Here is an 8,676-nt window from a genome sequence, read left to right on the forward strand (position 1 = left end):
ACAACACCAAACTTAATTTGTTGCTTGTCCCCAAGCAACTAAAAATCAAATAGGATAAAAAGAAGAGAATATAATATAAATTCCAAAATATCAATGAAACTTAGCTCCAATCAGATGAGCGAGACTTGTAGCTTTTTGCCTCTTAAATAGTTTTGGCATCTCACTTTATCCATTGAAGTTCAAAATGATTGGCATCTATAGGAACTCAGAGTTCAGATAGTGTTATTGATTCTCCTAGTTCAGTATGTTGATTCTTGAACACAGCTACTTTATGAGTCTTGGTCGTGGCCCTAAGCACTTTGTTTTCCAGTATTACCACCGGATACATAAATGCCACAGACACATAACTGGGTGAACCTTTTTAGATTGTGACTCAGCTTTGCTAGAGTCCCCAATTAGAGGTGTCCAGGGTTCTTAAGCACACTCTTCTTTTTGATTTGGACCTCGACTTTAACCGCTCAGTCTCAAGTTTTCACTTGACACCTTCACGCCACAAGCACATGGTTAGGGACAGCTTGGTTTAGCCGCTTAGGCCAGGATTTTATTCCTTTAGGCCCTCTTATCCACTGATGCTCAAAGCCTTGGATCCTTTTTATTTACCCTTGCCTTTTGGTTTTAAGGGCTATTGGCTTTTTGCTCTTGCCTTTTGGTTTAAAGAGCTTTTGGCTTTTTCTGCTTGCTTTTTCTTTTTCTTTCTTTCTTTTTTTTTCGCTTTTTTTTCGCTGCTTTTTCTTGCTTCAAGAATCATTTTTATGATTTTTAGATTATCAAATAACATGTCTCCTTTTCATCATTCTTTCAAGAGCCAACATATTTAACATTCATAAACAACAACTTCAAAAGACATATGCACTGTTCAAGCATTCATTCAGAAAACAAAAAGTATTGTCACCACATCAAAATAATTAAACTAATTTCAAGGGTGAATTCGAAACCCTGTACTTCTTGTTCTTTTGTAATTAAAACATTTTTCATTCAAGAGAGGTTATGGATTCATAGGACATTCATAGCTTTAAGACATAGACACTTAAACACTAATGATCATATAGTAAAGACACAAACATAAATAAAACATAAAGCTTAAAAATCAAAAAACAGTAAAATAAATAGACAAGGAGATTAAGGAATGAGTCCACCTTAGTGAGGGTGATGTCTTCCTCTTCTTGAAGAACCAATGGTGCTTTTGAGCTCCTCTATGTCTCTTCCTTGCCTTTGTTGCTCCTCCCTCATGGCTCTTTGATCTTCTCTAATCTCATGGAGGTGATGGAGTGCTCTTAGTGCTCCACCCTTAGTTGTCCCATGTTGGAACTTAATTCTCCTAGGGAAGTCTTGATTTGCTACCAATAGTTTTATGGAGGAAAGTGCATCCCCTGAAGCATCTCAGGGATTTCATGGTGGAGAATTTCCTCATGCTCTTGCTGAGGTCCATGATCTCTTGTTTGCTCCATCCTTTTCTTAGTGATGGGCTTGTCCTCTTCAATAAGGATGTCTCCCTCTATGTCAATTCCAGTCGAATCGCAGAGGTGGCATATGAGGTGAGGAAAGGCTAACCTTGCCCAAGTGGAGGACTTGTCAGCCACTTGTAAAGTTCTTGAGGTATAATCTCATGAACTTCCACCTTCTCTCCAATCATGATACTATGGATCATGATGGCCCGGTCTATAGTAACTTCAGACCGGTTACTAGTAGGAATGATTGAGCGTTGAATGAACTCTAGCCATCCCCTAGCCACTGGTTTGAGGTCATGCCTTCTTAATTGAACCGGCTTGCCTCTTGAGTCAATTTTCCATTGAGCTCCTTCCTCACATATGTCTATGAGGACTTGGTCTAACCTTTGATCAAAATTGACCCTTCTTGTGTAGGGGCGTGCGTTCTCTTCCATCATTGGCAAGTTGAACGCCAGCCTTACATTTTCCGGATTGAAGTCTAAGTATTTCCCCTGAACCATGGTAATCCAATGCTTTGGATTCGGGTTCACACTTTGATCATGGTTCCTAGTGATCCATGCGTTTGCATAGAACTCTTGAACCATTAGGATCCCAACTTGTTGAATGGGGTTGGTGAGAACTTCCCAACCTCTTCTTTGGATCTCAAGTCGGATCTCCGGATACTCATTCTTTTTGAGCTTGAAAGGAACCTCAGGGATTACTTTCTTCTTGGCCACAACTTCATAGAAGTGGTCTTGATGGACCTTTGAGATGAATCTCTCCATCTCCCATGACTCAGAGGTGGAAGTAATTGCCTTCCCTTTCCTCTTTCTAGAGGTTTCTCTGGCCTTAGGTGCCATTAATGGTTATGAAAAAACAAAAAGCTATGCTTTTACCACACCAAACTTAAAATGTTTGCTCGTCTCCGAGCAAAAGAAGAAAGAAAGTAGTAGAAGAAGAAGAAAATGGAGGAGATGGGGGAAGAAGATGTATTCGGCCAAGGAGAAGGAGAGAGGGTTGTGTTGTGTGAAAATGAAGAAGGAGTAAGGAGTTTATATAGGAGTGAGGGGGTGTATAGTTCGGCCATTAGGGTTGGGTTTGGGAGGGAAATTGGTTTGAATTTTGAAGGTAGGTGGGGTTTATGGGGAAGAGAGGGTGGATGTGAGTGGTGAAGAGGTGATGGGAAAGAGTGATTGAGGTGATTGGTAAAGGGTATTTGGGGAAGAGAGTTATGAAAAGGTGTGAAGAGGAGAGAAGAAAAAGTGGGGATCCTGTCGGGTCCACAGATCCTGAGGGGATCCTGTGGGGTCCACAGACCAAGTGGGGTCAAGGACTTATCATCCCTGCTCCAATTAGGCGTGTAAAACGCCCTTGCTGTGCAATCCTGGCGTTTAACGCCAGACTGCTGCCTGTTTCTGGCGTTAAATGCTCAAATGTAGCTTGTTTCTGGCGTTTAACGCCAGGCAGATACTTGTTTCTGGCGTTAAACGCCAGCTTGGTGCCTGTTTCTGGCGTTGAACGCCAGACAGATGCTTGTTTCTGGCGTTTAAATGCCAGACTGCTCTCCTCCAGGGTGTGCTATTTTCAATGCTATTTTTCATTCTGTTTTTGATTTTTCAGTAGTTTTTGTGACTTCACATGATCATCAACCTAATAAAACACGGAATAACAAAAAGAAAATAAAATAGATATGATTAAATAACATTGGGTTGCTGATGAGCGGATAATTTATACGCTTTTTGGCATTGTTTTTAGTATGTTTTTAGTAGAATCTAGTTACTTTTAGGGATGTTTTCATTATTTTTTATGTTAAATTCACATTTCTGGACTTTACTATGAGTTTGTGTGTTTTTCTGTGATTTCAGGTATTTTCTGGCTGAAATTGAGGAACTTGAGCAAAAATCAGATTCAGAGGTTGAAGAAGGACTGCTGATGCTGTTGGATTCTGACCTCCCTGTACTCAAAGTGGATTTTCTGGAGCTACAGAACTCGAAATGGCGCGCTTCTAATTTCGTTGGAAATTAGACATCCAGGGCTTTCTAGCAATATATAATAGCCATACTTTGGCCAAGAATAGATGACGTAAACTGGCGTTCAACGCCAGCTTTCTACCCAAATCTGGCGTCCAGCGCCAGAAAAGGAGCCAAAACCAGAGTTGAACGCCCAAACTGGCACAAAAGCTGGCGTTCAACTCCAAGAAGGACCTCTACACGTGCAACACTCAAGCTCAGCCCAAACACATACCAAGTGGGCCCAGGAAGTGGACCCTAGTAGCTAGTTTATTATAAATAGGACATTTTACTATTGTATTAGACATCCTGGATCCTGGATTGTATTTTGATCCTGTGATCACGTTTTGGGGGCTGGCCATCTCGGCCATGCCTGGACCTTCACTTATGTATTTTCATACGGTAGAGTTTCTACACTCCATAGATTAAGGTGTGGAGCTCTGCTGTTCCTCAAAGATTAATACAAAGTACTACTGTTTTCTATTCAATTCATTTTATTTCGCTTCTAAGATATCCATTCGCACCCAAGAACGTGATGAAGGTGATGATTATGTGTGACGCTCATCACCATTCTCCCCTATGAACACGTGCCTGACAAACACCTCCGTTCTACATGAAATAAGCTAGAATGAATATCTCTTAGATCTCCTAACCAGAATCTTCGTGGCGTAAGCTAGAATGATGGCGGCATTCAAGAGAATCCGGAAAGTCTAAACCTTGTCTGTGGTATTCCGAGTAGGATTCAATGATTGAATGACTGTGATGAGCTTCAAACTCGCGAGTGCTGGGCGTTAGTGACAGACGCAAAAGGAGGGTGAATCCTATTCCAGCATGATCGAGAACCAACAGATGATTAGCCGTGCTGTGACAGAGCATGTGAGCTTATTTTTCACTGAGAGGAGGGGATGTAGCCACTGACAACGGTGATGCCCTTGCATAAATCCAGCCATGGAAAGGAGTAAGACTGATTGGATGAAGATAGCAGGAAAGCAGAGGTTCAGAGGAACGAAAAGCATCTCCATTCGCTTATCTGAAATTCCTACCAATGATTTACATAAGTACCTCTATCCCTATTCTATTATTTATTATTCGAAAACACCATTATCAAATTATATCTGCCTAACTGAGATTTGCAAGGTGACCATAGCTTCCTTCATACCAACAATTTCCGTGGGATTCGACCCTTACTCACGTAAGGTATTACTTGGACGACCCAATGCACTTGCTGGTTAGTTGTATCGAAGTTGTGAACTATGGTATTGGCACCATGTTCTTGGTGCCATTGCCAGGGAAAGAAAGAGCTATGAATTTGACATAATTAAAGTGTAATCACGATTACGCGTACCAAGTTGCTCACATTGCCAGGGATTGTTCGAGCCTGGACATCATAATTTCGTGCACCAAGTTTTTGGCGCCGTTGCCGGGGATTGTTTGAGTTTGGACAACTGACGGTTCATCCTATTTCTCAGATTAGGTAATTTTCTTTTTGTTTTGTTTTCAAAAATTTTTCAAAAATCTTTCAAAAATTTTTCTTGTGTTTTCGAAAAAAATTTTAAAAATAAAAATATTTTCAAAAATATATTTTTATTCAAAATTTTTAAAGAATGAATTCTAGTGTTTCATGAAGCATGTTGAAGCCTGGCTGGCTGTAAAGCCATGTCTAATTCCTTTGGGAATGAGTATGTCAGGCGTGTCATGTCTGATTTACATGCTGAAGCTTGGCTGGCTAGTGAGCCATGTCTAATTCCTTGACTGAAGCTTTAGACTAAGAATGCAAGATTCCTGGAATTCATCTTAAAAATTTTGGAATCCTTATTTTTTCTTTTTCATATAATTTTCGAAAAAAATACAAAAAAAATTAGAAAATCATAAAAATCAAAAATATTTTTCTGTTTCTTGTTTGAGTCTTGAGTCATATCATAAGTTTGGTGTCAATTACATATGCATCTTGCATTTTTCGAAAATTCATGCATTCATAGTGTTCTTCATGATCTTCAAGTTGTTCTTGGTAAGTCTTCTTGTTTGATCTTGATGTTTTCATGTTTTGTGTCTTTTCTTGTTTTACATGTGCATTTCTCGTTTCTTAGAGTCTAAACATGAAAGATTTCTAAGTTTGGTGTCTTACATGTTTTCTTTGCATAAAAAATTTTTCAAAAATATGTTCTTGATGTTCATCTTGACATTCAAAGTGTTCTTGGTGTTTCTCTTGACACTCATATCATTCATGCATGCATTCATCGTTTTGATTCAAAATTTTCATGCATTGAGTCTTTTTGTTGTTTTTCTCTCTCATCATAAAAAAAATCAAAAAAATCAAAAAAATATCTTTCCCTTTTTCTCTCATCAAATTCGAAAATTTGGATTGACTTTTTCAAAAATTTTTAAAATCAAATTGTTTCTCATGAGTCAAATCAAATTTTCAATTTGAAAATCTTATCTTTTTCAAAATCTTTTTCAAAACTCTTAGTTATTTTCGAAAATTCCAAAAATATTTTTCAAAAATCTTTTTCTTATTTTTATACCAAATTTTCGAAAATAACATAATCAATTAATGTTTTGATTCAAAAATTTGAAGTTTGTTACTTGCTTGTTAAGAAAGATTCAAACTTTAAGTTCTAGAATCATATTTTGTGATTTCTTGTGAATCAAGTCATTAATTGAGATTTTAAAAATCAAATCTTTTTCAAAAACTAATTTCTATCATATCTTTTCAAAAATATCTTCTTATCTTTTTCAAAAATTTGATTTCAAAATATCTTCTCTAACTTCCTAACTTCTTATCTTTTCAAAGTTGATTTTCAAATTTGTTTCAACTAACTAACTAACTTTTTGTTTGTTTCTTAACTTTTTCAAAACTACCTAACTAACTTTCTCTCTCTAATTTTCGAAAATATCTTCCCTCTTTTTCAAAAAAATTCTGTTTTATTAGCTAATTATTTTTATTTTTGATTTTAAAAATTTTTTTCGAAAAAAAAATACTAACCTTTTTCAAAAAAACTTTTTTCAAAAATCACTAACTCTTTTTCAAAATTTATTTTCGAAAATTCCTTCTCTCTCATCTTATTCTATTTATTTATTCATTTACTAACATCTCATCTCACATCTCAACCCTCCTCACAGTTGTGTTTCTTCCATTACATTATATTCTTTATCTCCCTCTTTTCTTCCACTCACACAGGGATCCCTATACTGTGGTATAAAGGATCTCTATTATTATTATTATTTTTCTGTGCCCTCTTCTTTGTCATATGAGCAGGAGCAAGGATAAGAACATTCTTGTGGAAGCAGATCCAGAACCTGAAAGGACTCTGAAGAAAAAAATTAAGAGAAGCTAAATTACAACAATCCAGAAATAACCTTTCAGAAATTTTCGAACAGGAAGAGGAGATGGCAGCCGAAAATAATAATAATGTAAGGAAGATGCTTGGTGACTTCACTACACCTAATTCCAATTTACATGGAAGAAGCATCTCCATTCCTGCCATTGGAGCAAACAATTTTGAGCTGAAACCTCAATTAGTTTCTCTGATGCAGCAGAACTGCAAGTTTCATGGACTTCCATCTGAAGATCCTTTTTAGTTCTTAACTGAATTCTTGCAGATATGTGATACTGTTAAGACTAATGGAGTAGATCCTGAAGTCTACAGGCTCATGCTTTTCCCTTTTGCTGTAAGAGACAGAGCTAGATTATGGTTGGATTCTCAACCCAAAGACAGCCTGAACTCTTGGGATAAGCTAGTCACGGCTTTCTTAGCCAAGTACTTTCCTCCTCAAAAGCTGAGCAAGCTTAGAGCTGATGTTCAAACCTTCAGACAGAAAGAAGGTGAATCCCTCTATGAAGCTTGGGAAAGATACAAACAGCTGACCAAAAAGTGTCCTTCTGACATGCTTTCAGAATGGACCATCCTGGATATATTCTATGATGGTTTATCTGAGCTATCAAAGATGTCACTGGACACTTCTGCAGGAGGATCCATTCACCTAAAGAAAACGCCTGCAGAAGCTCAAGAACTCATTGACATGGTTGCTAATAACCAGTTCATGTACACTTCTGAAAGGAATCCTGTGAGCAATGGGATGCCTCTGAAGAAGGGAGTTCTTGAAGTTGATACTCTGAATGCCATATTGGCTCAGAATAAAATATTAACTCAGCAAGTCAATATGATCTCTCAGAGTCTACATGGAATGCAAGCTGCATCCAATAGTACTCAAGAGGCTTCTTATGAAGAAGAAGCTTATGATCCTGAGAACCCTGCAATAGCAGAGGTGAATTACTTAGGTGAACCTTATGGAAACACCTATAACTCATCATGGAGAAATCATCCAAATTTCTCATGGAATGATCAAAAGCCTCAACAAGGCTTTAATAATGGTGGAAGAAACAGGTTTAACAATAATAAACCTTTTCCATCATCCACTCAGCAACAGACAGAGAACTCTGAACAAAATACTTCTAATTTGGCAAACTTAGTCTCTGATCTGTCCAAGGCCACTGTGAGTTTCATGAATGAAACAAGGTCTTCCATTAGAAATTTGGAAGCACAAGTGGGCCAGCTGAGTAAAAGGATCACTGAAATCCCTCCCAGTACTCTCCCTAGCAATATAGAAGAGAATCCAAAAGGAGAGTGTAAGGCCATTGACATAAGCATCATGGCCGAACCTATGAGGAGAGGAGAGGACGTGAATCCCAATGAGGAAGACCTCCTGGGACGTCCAGTGATCAATAAGGAGCTTCCCTCTGAGGAACCAAAGGACTCTGAGGCTCATCTAGGGACCATAGAGATTCCATTAAGCCTCCTTATGCCCTTCATGAGCTCTGATGAGTATTCCTCTTCTGAAGAGAATGAGGATGTTACTGAAGAGCAAACTGCCAAGTTTCTTGGTGCAATCATGAAGCTAAATGCCAAATTATTTGGCATTGATACTTGGGAAGTTGAACCTCCCTTGTTCATCAATGAACTAAGTGATCTGGATCAACTGACATTGCCTCAGAAGAGACAGGATCCTGGAAAGTTCATAATACCCTGTACCATAGGCACCATGATCTTTAAGGCTCTATGTGACCTTGGTTCAGGAATAAACCTCATGCCCCTCTCTGTAATAGAGAAACTGGGAATCTATAGGGTGCAAGCTGCTAGAATCTCATTAGAGATGGCAGATAATTCAAGAAAATAGGCTTCTGGACAAGTAGAGGACGTGTTGGTAAAGGTTGAAGGCCTTTACATCCCTGCTGACTTCAT

The 8,676-nt window shown here is 38.2% G+C and overlaps 1 non-coding gene across 1 annotated transcript; it reads right to left on the reverse strand.

The window, feature by feature from the left end:
* Nucleotides 1-7,219: 7,219 nt before the first annotated feature.
* LOC112768213 (small nucleolar RNA R71) lies at nucleotides 7,220-7,327 on the reverse strand. The gene has a single exon (XR_003185651.1). It is a non-coding gene; the product is annotated as a small nucleolar RNA R71 (small nucleolar RNA).
* Nucleotides 7,328-8,676: the final 1,349 nt, after the last annotated feature.

This window comes from Arachis hypogaea, chromosome 17, assembly GCF_003086295.3.
Source record: "Arachis hypogaea cultivar Tifrunner chromosome 17, arahy.Tifrunner.gnm2.J5K5, whole genome shotgun sequence".
Lineage (NCBI taxonomy): Eukaryota > Viridiplantae > Streptophyta > Magnoliopsida > Fabales > Fabaceae > Arachis > Arachis hypogaea.